The following is a 12152-nucleotide window of genomic DNA, read 5'->3' as shown; positions in this document are numbered from 1 at the left end:
CCTATAAGTTTCAGATTTATCAAGCATACGCGCGCATTCACTCGAAATTCCTTCAAGGAAATTGCGTTCATCTTTTGCGGGTGAAAGCGTGACACTCAAAGGGTCGTCTAGAAGCAGATTTTCATAGACTTCCTCAATAATTCCGTCTAACTCATCAACCCAACAAATTTTGCCATCCAGAGTCGGTTTATCGAAACTTTTGTTCATGTCAAATTGCATAACTAAACCGGCTAGATGAAGGTCGATTTTTCCTTCAGGAACATTGATTATGGCTCCGGCTGTAGATAAGAATGGTCGTCCAAGAATAAGTGGACCCTTAGGTTCTTTTTCTAGTTCTAGAACTACGAAATCGGTTGGTATGGAACATTTTTCGATTTCGACGGGAACATCTACTAAGATACCTACAGGTTGTCTAATAGAACGATCAGCTAATACTAAGGAGATTTTAGTGGGCTTGAAAGTGTGATGTCCTAAACGTTTTGCTACTGAAAGAGGCATCATGTTTATGCTAGAACCTAAATCACAGAGAGCATGCTCAAAAGCTACATCATTGATGGTGCAAGAAAGTACAAAGCTTCCAGGATCGTTTTTCTTTTCAAGGATTTGGCTTTTCAGGATAGAACTACATTCATGGGTTATCATCATAACGCCTTCTTCAAGAGTTAAAGAATTTGTTAGAATACCCTTCATGTATTTTCTTAAAGCGGGAATCATAGCACAAGCTTCTACGAAAGGTAATCTCACATTTAGTTGATCAATTAACTCTTTCAGCTTAGCTTTTTCTTTTTCTTTCTTAGGGGCGCTTAAGGCTCTAGGATATGGAGGTTTAGGTTTGTAGACACGAGTTGGTGGAGGAGGAATCGGGTCTTCTCCAAGGATTTCCCGGGATGAATCTTCTCCATCCTTTTCTCCTACCACTTCCTTTTCAACATCTTCATTCGTGATTCTTTCTTTTTCTTTCTCCTTTTCCTTACCCTTTTCCTCATCTTCGGGATCTTTAGGAAATTCAGGCTCTTTGTAAGCTAATCCACTCCTAAGTGTGATAGCTTTCACATGATCGGAGGGATCTGCTTCACTTGAGCTTTCGAAAGAATTTTCACTTGGCTCCTCTTCAGAATTTTCTAAGTTTCTAGAATTAGTTTTGACCATTATGCTAAGGAGGGTATCAAAATCCTTCCACATTTCTTTTAGTTCAGATCTAAGATCACTAATCTCTTGAGAAATACATTTTTCAAGCTCTAAATTCTTTTTGTTTAGGTTTTCAGCTTTAGAAGAGGGAAAACTAGGATAGGAAACAGGATTAGATTGAATTGCCGAGATTGGTTCGGAAGGTGGTGTCCAACCAGGCTCGGAAGACGTTTTCCCGCGGTCAGGTGGCTCACGACCGCGGTGAATCATGTCTTGGCCGCGGTCAGAATCAGCACGACCGCGGTGAAAGCTTGCTTGGCCGCGGTCCGGATGAATGGACCCGCGGTGATCAGAAACGAATGGAAAATCTTGAATTTGATAGAGTTCTGCAGTGTTAAGCATCCCTTGACCATAAGAATCCATTTGGTTGTCCCAGCCATCAAAGTTACACGTATTGTGTACCCTATTTGGTTGTTGCAATCCAAGATGACTCATTATGTGACGGAGACACTTTATAACTTCCGAAATTTCTTCTTTCTTCTCAGGAAGTGCAGAATTACCAAAGGTTACTTGATTTCGGATGCTGTTTCCTAAATTTTTAATGAAAACGTGAGCATCTTCTACAGATCTAGTTGTGAAATCTCCATTACTTGCTATATCAAAAGAGTGTCGCAACTCTGGAGTTATAACGCGATAGAAGATACCTAGCAGTTATTCCTCGGCATATCCATGGTGTGGACAATCTCTTTGGTACTCCCTAAATCTTTCCCAAGTATCTAAAAGATCTTCATCTTCTTTTTGTTTAAAAGTTCTTATCTTCTTTCTTAAGAGATTTGAACGATTTCTAGTGTAAAAACGATTTAGGAAAGCAGTTCTACACGCTGCCCACGTTTTTAGTGAAGCAGGTGGCAAAAATTTTAGCCATTTGCTGGCCTTATCTCTAAGAGAGAATGGGAAAAAACTATACTTGTGGTAATCCCCATTTGCTGTAATGGTTGCACATAATTCTTCGAACGTCTCGATATGGTCTATCGGGTTTTCGAATGAATAACCAGAGAATTGATTTTGTTGAACTAAATAGATATGGGGTACCTTAATTTCGGTTTTGCCATCCTCAGGTAAGGCTGGTTGAATAGCTCTTCGATCTCTCATGAACTTTTCGAGTGAATCGAAACTTCCAATCAGTTCATCATCATCTTTGTGTTTGACCGATCCGATCAGCTCATTGTCATCATAAATCGGTTCTTCAAACTCATCATCAGTCAGGTCATCATCGCCTGGATCACCATCCAAACGATTTGGTGGATCACCAAGAGTTCCGGGAACATGTTCCAGGTCTCTCATTGTAGAGAAACCTGAAAATTTCAAAAGAAAAAGTAAAAGTAAAGAAGTGTTCTAATGGATTTAAGCTGGGATTCGCAACGAAACAAATCAATGTCCCCGGCAACGGCGCCAAAAACTTGATGCGAGCAAAAGCGGGGTTTGTTGTTTTTGTTTTACTAAGCTTCAGGTTTTAAATTTTTAACCCCTAAATGTCTGCAAGTGCACAGATGTGCGCTGTAGTACTTAGGGTATCTATCCACAGAGACTTAGTTGTTTCAATACGAATTCACTACAACGCTTAAATCAGATTAGAACTAAAAGGTTTTGGTTTTGGTTTTGGGTTTTTGGTTGTCACTAAATCTAAACTAGAAAGGGGGTATCTCTTTAGAATGACCTAAAGGGGGTATTTATAGCTTCTGGGGTGGTTCTGGACACTTAGGGCTTCAAAAATAATGAAAGGAATTGATCTGGGCTTTATTTAAGTCTTCGGGAAAGTGAACGACCAAAGTCCCTGGTCGCGGTGGCTCCACCCGCGGGAAAATGGGTGTTGGCCGCGGTCCCGGCTCGTGGTCCTCTTCCGGAACTGCATTTTCTGTCATTCTTGCATCGGGAGTATCTGAAGATCTAACCGTTGGATTGTCTCCAAACCAAGTGCATTAGAAAGCTGGTTGGATCCTCGATGTTGTCTCAAATTTTGGGGGTGATCAGACGGTGAGAAGGTCTTCATCGCATGTCATACTTCTGACGGTCTGCATTTATCCAAAATTGCTCGTTTGTTCCAAATTGCATATCTTTTGCCCAATTTTCCTGTAAAGTCTTTTGAAACTCTAAAACATTGAAAACACTTTAAAACATCGAAAACAGAGTTAAAACACCTGCATAAGACATTATTATGATCCATAAAAGTGGTCAAAATACGGTGTTATCAGTGGCCGCTTTACTACCATCAGAGCACTGAATTTCGCGAATGTTGCTATGTTTTTGCCGAATCTTAACAGCATTATGAAACACTTTGGTATATCCTGCGTTTGGATCTTTTACAAACAACCCATACTCTTCTTCTTCAAAGTGTTGCTCTTCATACTCATCTTCACAAGACAAGGCCATGTTGCAGGGCCATGACTTGTCCTCGTCTTCAGATCTTTGGGTGCTGATGGAGCAAACCAGTTATTGATGGAGTGGTTTAGTCATCGCAGGAGGTGTATCAGACGCACTGTTGCTTGTATGAGCTGAACGGGACTGTTTTGGAACGTTTTTCCGGTTGGCCTTGACTGCAGGTGACGCGACCGCGGGAAAACGACCATGGGCCGCGGGTAGACCTAACACGACCGCGGGAGAAGGCTTCTTGGCCGCGGTCGAAAGCGATGCAACCGCGGGGAAGTGTCTCCAGGTTGATTTGCTGCTGTTCCTTGCTCCTTTGCTTCCTCAATGATCTCCTGGGTCTTCTGGCTTGATGTACTTCCTCTCTGGGGTTGAGCCTTTAGTTTTGATTGCTGTAATCTGCTCCAAGTCCTTGTATGATCTCTCAACCTTTTCTTCAACTTCATCAAGAGCATAGACAACTTTGTCCATGGTTGAGTCAAGCTCTTCGGTTTTGTCAATGACTTTGTAAACCTTCTCTGAAACTTCGACTGTAAAGTCATAAGACTCGTTCTTTGCTTCGTTTAGGGCTTTGTGCACATCATCAAGTTTGAAATCCAGGTCCATGACTTTGTTTTTGGTGTTGCGGAGCTCATAGGTGTGCTTTGCTTGCTCTTCCTCCATGTTGTCGAACCTGTTAGCGATCATAGCTGCGTCCTTGGTTGCTCGTTCTTTTATTGAATTGACTTGTGAGGCTAGGTCATCGATCTTCTCATTGAAAAGTTTCGATATCCCGTCAATCCTTTCGTTTAGAGCGGCTGTAGCGGTTGCTTGAGCTTCTATGAATTGCTTGATCACGCCTTCGAGCTGACTCAATCGGTTGCTGAGCTGGACGTTCTCATCTCGGTGGAGAATCTGGTGAGGTAGGCGATACATAGGATATCTAGGGTTTGCCATTGGAGGTATGTATGGCTCGTTCTGGAACGTTCTGTAGTCTTCAGTTCGAATTTCTTCGTAGAGATTGCGTAAGTACTGCTTCTCTCTGCGTCGGGTGGCTTGAGGAGTGTTATAGAAACCTTCCTCATAGTGTGTATTTCGATTTATAGGATCCATATCTTTTGAAATGGAAACAAAATAACCGAAAAATGGAAATATGCAGAAAAAGGGGGTCTAGAGTCGATTTACCAACCTTTCTTGGGGTTTTGCGAAAAAGAAAACACGTGCCTTCCCCGGAAACGGCGCCAAAAACTTGATGTGGTGTGTCGTGTGTCGAGGGTTGTCAAGTTTTACCCTAAAAGAAATCAATAGCCGCAAGTGCACAGCTGATCGATTGTAGTACTTAGGGATCGAATCCACAGGGAAGGAGGATCTTTGATCCCCCACTTGCAGCCAATGGAGTTTAGATCGCTGCTTATAGAGCTCCTCCTCTAGTGTGGCCACATGCTGCCAGCGGAGAAAAGCTTCTGATTCGTCCCTGATGTTTTCTGCAGTCGGTAAATCCATTGTTGCCGTTTGCTTCTCACAGAGATCCTGCAAAGCCTGTTTTGCTCTCTGAGGCAAATTCCCCAATTTCGCTTTACTTAGCTCTCTTAATCTCAGCTTTAGCAACTTTAGTTTTTTCCCCAAACGAAACAAAGCTGAAGTAGAGTGAAACAGGGGAGCTGAGGATGCCCAATCCTCGATTAGTGGTAGAAACTCGGGCATTTTCCCAACCAAATTCACAAATTTAAATGGCCTTCTCTTAACCGTGTCTGAGACGTCAAGCTTAATACTGCATCGGAGGTGATCTGAACATCCTCCCGCCTCAAATACCGAATAAGCTTGCGAGTATTTATGCAGCCACACATCATTCATCAATACCCTATCAAGTTTTTTGCAGATCAAGCCATTTTCCCTTTTGTTACACCAAGTAAACAGAGGTCCGTGTCCTCCGAGATCAGACAATGAACAGTGCCTCACCGTGTCTTGTAATTCTCTCATTCCTGAGGAGGCATTAGTTGAGATATCAGCGTTTGAATGCTCCTCCACATCCAAAATCTCATTAAAATCTCCCATCACTAGCCAAGGTTTATCCTTAAACATTGGTGAGTTTTGGTGATTCCTCATATCATCCGACAGATCCTTCCTTCCTTCTTCCGTATTCAGCGCATAGATAAAACTGCAGAAAAATTCTTCTTCCGCTCCATCTAACAATACTGAACAAGTGACAATTTGGCCGCTTTTAAACACTGGAGTTAACCGGACGTTTGATCTCCAGAAGACCCAAATGCGACCCAATGGATTAGATTCGTAATTAGCCATGAATGACCACTCCTTCAAAACTGAATTTACGATATTCATGGCTTTATTTTCTCTGACTCTAGTTTCCAACAAACACCCAAACTGAACGTCAGCCTCCCTTAACCAATTTCGAACTACGGAATGTTTAAATGTTTTGTTGAATCCCCGAACATTCCAAAAGAATCTCGACATGGATTAATTGCGACGAGGGACTTTTTTAGCTGTAACCCCCAGGGTATCCCTGTTTGTTACAACCGCAGGTTCCGTCAAGAACTTATGACGATTTTTTGAGTCTCTCGGCAAGGACTGTCTAACCGCATTACTTTCAACGACAGCTGCTTTTGTAGTCTGCTCTTATGTTTCTACAACAATCTCAGTTACATCCAAATTCTGTGACGGGTTCTCTGCTTCCACAGTCTCCACAATTTCACCTTCCTCATCTTGATCGCTCAAGATTGCAAATGCAGAGGCCAGGGCTATGGTATTATGCACTCCATTAGAATCCTTTTGTTTTGATGGGCTTCGACCTGCTTTAGCTGGTGAAACACGAGTCCAGTTCTCCACATTCTCCTGATATGTTTTAGTGTCGGTTAAAGCTTGATCCTCTTTGGCCTCTACTGCTTTATGACTTCCTGAATTCTGAACTATGATCACTGGCGCTGCAGTGTTTGGACTGCTTACTGTTTCTTCTGCAGGTTTGCCCGTGATAGCTAAGGTAGGAGTTCCTTTACCTCCAGCTTTCTTTGCGTTAGTTACACATGCTGTCTCTAGGTGACCCCACTTCTCACAAGTAATACATCTTGGAGGTAACAATGGATAGGCAAATTCAACTTCTGATTCCTTCCCCTGTTTTGTGAAACTGATATTATCTGGAAGCTCTTTAGTTAAATCAGCATTTACGAACACTTTTGCTAATTCAAAATTTGAACAAGCTGCTGTCTCCTGATGTAGGTGCTTCGGTTCCCCTACAGCACTGGTGATGAAACTCAGACCTTTCCACGAGAACATATCCATGGGAACGTTGCGAAGGTGAACCCACAACGAGACTGATTTGATTTTGGGTGTGTCATTCTCAGAGAATGGGGACCATTTAGACACCACCATGGGAATGTCCGCTATGTTCCACATACCTCGTCAAAGGACTCGGGCTCGCATCTGTGGATTTAGAATCCTAAACCGCATCGTTGTTGGATTGACAACATGAACTTCCACTTTATCTCCTTGAGACCATATTTTATTGACTATGACGTGCACTTTAGCGACATGGGGAGCCGCCGAGAGAAATATACCAACAACGAAATCTTCCCACAGGGGTGATGGATTTTCAAACACTTCGTCTGGAACTTCGACTAATCGATGGCCATCTGAAGATTTGATCGCTACGTCATACCGTTTCAGAACTTGTTTATTTTGGACTACTGAAGCCAAAGACATCGTCGATGGACCGGAACCTTCCTTCGACTTTGCCGGTGATTGAGGACGTGACGAGGGGACTCCCTCCTGCTCCCCCGGCGTTGCCATCACGGTGGCGGCTGCGCCGGAAAGCTCGCGTGGACGAGAAGAAAACCTAAAACCCTATCGCCTTTTTGATCGCACCCACACCTAAACGCACCGTGTAGCGAATAATTAACCTTTTGTTTTCTACTTGATTTTAACATTTTCAAATGCACTATCTCTTAAATTTTGCTGATTATACGTCGATATGTGTCAAGGGTCATTGCTATTTTCTTCTTTTGTATTAGAGTGTAGTTAAACAATCCATTTGGTAACTTTTTTTTTTTTCTCTTATTCTTGTCAATTCTTATTTTTCTTGCAAGCATATGCAATATATGAATTCTTCATATAAATCACACCTGTCTTTTCCGAAAACATCTTCATCGTGTGAACCACTATTTCTTTCTACCTTTTGTGATTTTCCTTCAACTTTTCCAGCAAGGCTTGGCACTGCATTGTTGAATTCATACATTGATGTGTTTTGAGGGTCATTGCCATTTTATTCTTTGGTATTAGAGCTTATAATCAACAATCTATTTGGTAGCTTTTGTCTCTCTTGTCGATTCTTATCTTTTTTTCCAAGCACGGATACGAAATCATGGTATCAAAGCATAACTCTTTGATAGCTTTTGGCTTTTCTCTGACCAGTTAACTTCCTTGTCAACCATATTAAACAAAAGTCAGAAACATGTAAAAGATGAGCTAACGGCGATAAAATATTGATTAATTAGATGTACATGAAATCTCTCTTTCTCTCTTTCTCTCTCTCTCTTTCTCTCTCTCTCCCTCTCTCTCTCTTTCTATCTTTACAAATTTGGTCTATACTATATATGATTTAACTTTTAACACAAGGTATGTGGATGTATGAATAATTTAAGTATTTTATGATTTAAATTTATTTATTTTCTTCGTTTCTTTTCCTCTTATTTTTGAATAATTATTCATTGGTTTCAACTTCTCTTATTTTATTTTTTATCTTCCTCATTTTTTACGTTTTCTTTTTTCAGCATCTTTGTTTTATATTTTTTCTTCTTTATCGTCTTCGTTTTTTTCTGGTTTTTTATTCTTCCAATTTCTTAGTGTTTTTCCTAACTTTCACCTTCTTCACTTTTTTTTCAATTTTTTATCTGTTTTTTTTCTTCCATATCTTTTCATTCTTCCACTTTATCTTCTATGTTCCAACTTTTCTTCAGCTTATTCTTTCTCTTCTTCCAATTATACTTCTTTTATTTTCCATATATATATTTTTTTAATCTCATTCTTCTTATCCGATTAAAAAGCTCAATCCTTTTCAAATCACAAAAGTACATTCATTGTTATATGTTTTAAAATGTTTTAGCATACTTTCTTCTTTTCCACAAACTCTGATATACTATTCATTTGATGTCACATGCCATTACACATTATAAATGAAACCATACAGAAAAATGATTTCTTCTTTACGATTTATAAAAAGTCTTTGATGAACTATTTGATGAACCCAAAATTCAAATACCAACAGTCAACTGAACTCTGATTGTATTTTTGAACTCTAGAAGTCATTACAAAAAATTTGGGTGTCTAATCTCTCCTTTCTCTTTTCTTAGCAGATCAAAATTTGCGTTTTCATTATCATTTTAAAGGCATAGATTTCAGCACCTACTTCTGTCTCCGCCTCAATCCATAGCTCTCACCAGAGCTTCTTCCACCACCATACTGATATGTCTATATTTTGCATCATTTAGATTGCATTTTAGAGTCCTCATAATGTGTTTTCCCATGTAAATTAAGTCTTTAGGCATCAAAATAGGATTTAGGGCTTGCATTAGGTCCCAAAGAGTTTTTGCATGTTTTGAAGTCTTTATAAGGTGCTTTGGAAGCCATTTGGAGCTTAAGAAGAGGAGCAGGAAAGAAAACGGTGAAGAAAAGGGTCAAAAATGGTGAAAACCGCTTGGAGGAATTTCTCGGCCAAAACTCGTACCGGCTGGACAGAAACCTCGGTCAAAAAGCTTACCGAACGCTCATTATCGGCCAAAACCATTACCCATCGACCAAAATCGGCCAAGGTCGAGTATCGGGTGCAAATTACCTCGGGTTAAGTTTTTGGCCGAGGCGAGAGGAATTTTACGGCTAAAAAGCTTACCACGGTACATATCCCTCGGTCATTTTCCTTACCGCGAGAAGCTTTTCTCGGCTAAAACCTGTTCTTGGCCGCTCGTTTCGAAGATCAGCAATCCGGGGAACCTTCCGTTCCGAATCAGTTGGCGGGGTCTTCATCAAAGTTGGAGATAATCAAGCAAAGATCCCGGAACAGTTAGAATCATCCAATTCGGACCAGTGAGGAGAAAGATACGGCTTCCGGAAGATGCACCAGTACTGCGCGTACTCGAGAACCGAACAGCGGACTTCAAAGATCACGAAGGACGGAGCCTTTCCGGTCCGAACTAACCTGCCCGGTCTTCATAAAAGTTTGAGATCTCTGAAAGACCTTCTCAGAACAGTTGGAATCGTTCTATTCGGAACAGTGGTGTGAAAGATAAAGTCTCCGGAGTTCACATCGGTCCAAAAGCTTTATTTTTGGTGATTTCAATGCGGTGCAAAGATGTGAAATCCAGGAAGCCTTCCACTTCCCAAGCTCCGACGGTTTCTTCATCCAAGTTCGAGCTTATCGAGTCATCTCGACTATGGAACTGGTCTCGAAGCAATTGGAGTCGTGTGCTGAAAGTTACTGCTTCCGGAAGGCGAGATGGTTGACACGAGCCTAAATGAGTCGCGGTACGCGCTAAGTATTTTCTCAGGCCTCGGCATCATCACCTCTACATTGCTCAAGTCAAGGCTCATATCTTGGGAGTATTTTGGACTAGACCTCGTGCTGACGCCTCGGCACGTTGGGATCAAGGCATGCACACGTAAGAAATGAAGCTAGAAATGACTAAGTGTTGAACGTGCACCTCGGTGTAATGGCTTCGGCGTGCATGCCGGACACTGTTCTCCCGAACCCCTCGACTACCAAGCCCCGCGAGATTCTATGGCGAGGTCCCTTGTCACAACCCCAGAATCAAGAACAAGACGGCTCAAGAACACACACGTGAAGATGGATCAAAGACTAGGGTTCATGCATGTTCTTGACGTGTTCTTCACGAGACCTCCATTTGGATCTTGGCTCACGTGCACTCCTCGACATCAAGGCCTCGGCTTCACTCTCCGACACACCGTGGCACTCACCCATCAACCCAAGAAGGCGGCTCAGTATCCGGTTTGTTCCGGGCTGACCCGCGACACTTTCCCTTTACTATAAATACATTTTAGGACCAAAAACCTAATCATCTTATCTCTTATCATCTTTTAGCTTTAAGAACTTGCCTCTTTTGTGAAACTTGATTAATCTAATCCGATATCTCGTTTTTGCATCAGAATCTTGTTCTTTCTTTGTTTCTTTTATCATCCAGCATCAAACTCCTTATCATGACTAGCTACACATCTTTCAAAGGACTGAGCGAGCTCGTTATGATCAGTGAGTAGTCGTTTAAGCGGCTTTAGATAGGTAGATTAGGGTGCTTTCAAGATAGATTAATGGGTTTAGGTGTCTAGTCTTGCATGTTTCATTCTTTAACCGACGAGATCTCTAAGCTGGATCCAAGCACATCACTTGATGTTCAGATCTGAGACATATCTCGCATCAAAAGTGTTTGTAGAAATGTCTGAACCACTCGGTTAAGGGTTTAAGAGTCTTTCATCGCGAGAGTGATAGTTTGTTCTCTTAAATGACATATTGAACTGAATCTTATTGCTGACTGATTCATGCTTCTCAAAAGGGATTTTGGTATGAAAGAGGATCAGTTTAGATGTTTAATACTTTCATGAGAAGATTAACATGCCTTGAGTTCAAAGTTAAATGAAACCGCTTGATAAAATGATTCATTAACCCATTAGTTTAGCTTGGAATAACCCGAGTCAAGTATCCTGTCTAAAGCTTCTGCCTTTATCATATATTATCATCATCCGAACCATTTGCTTGTCATTTGCATCTTTACTTAGTTCAAATCTCATCTCATGCTTCATTTACATGCTTATTTACCCGTTAAATAGTTTAGTTAAAACCCTTATCATTCCATCTTGACTTAAGATCACAAGTAACATAGATTAGTGTCTCCACTACAAGTTTGGTTTGATAACCCCTTGTACTACAAGGACAGGGGTATTGATAACCTCTTTAAAGAGTGAAAACTTTTAGTTATCAATTGGCGCCGTTGCCAACTTGTGGGAGCATTAGTCTCTTATTTGTTCTTAAGATCAAGACTTTACTTTCTTTTGTTTTACTGACTCTTTTGCAAGTTCTTGTTTTGATTTCAGGTGCATGAAAACCAGGTCTCGTAGCACAGAACCGCCTTTACCATACGACAATAACATCAACAGGATTGAGCGGCGAGCTCGCTAGAGAGAACGGCACTTTGAAAGACTTGGAATGGCAGAACAGCAAAGGATCGAGCAACAGGCTCAGGATGCCGAGCACCAGGCTCAGGCTAATCAGGCGCAGGCAGGAAGAAATGAACAACAAGCCTATGTTAACCAACAACAAGCTCAAAGAAACGAACGGCTTGCTCAGCAAAACCAACAACAAGCGAATAGAAATGAGCAACAAGCCCATCATGTTCATCCCCCACCACCACCAGCTCAGAGACAACCTCCTCCGGTCTTTGTTGGAGAAAACGACCGAGCTAATGCGCACCAATATAGAGCCAGGATTCAAGCACCACCGGTTCAAACTAACAACTTCGAAGTTAAAGCTTCCCTGCTCAATATGGTGCAGAATTCAAAGTTTCACGGTTTAGCCGGAGAAGACCCTCTTGAGCATCTAGATCAGTTTG

General features: G+C 41.5%; 1 non-coding gene across 1 annotated transcript; it reads left to right on the top strand.

Annotated features, from left to right (window-relative positions):
* The first annotated feature begins 1852 nt into the window (after positions 1-1852).
* LOC112085828 lies at positions 1853-1960 on the top strand. The gene has a single exon (XR_002899116.1). It is a non-coding gene; the product is annotated as a small nucleolar RNA R71 (small nucleolar RNA).
* The last annotated feature ends 10192 nt before the right edge of the window (positions 1961-12152 follow it).

The sequence above is a fragment of the Eutrema salsugineum genome, unplaced genomic scaffold (assembly GCF_000478725.1).
Source record: "Eutrema salsugineum unplaced genomic scaffold, Eutsalg1_0 scaffold_3, whole genome shotgun sequence".
NCBI classification, from domain to species: domain Eukaryota; kingdom Viridiplantae; phylum Streptophyta; class Magnoliopsida; order Brassicales; family Brassicaceae; genus Eutrema; species Eutrema salsugineum.
The sequence above is the reverse complement of the archived record's forward strand: the minus strand, read 5'-3'. Positions and strand labels throughout refer to the sequence as shown.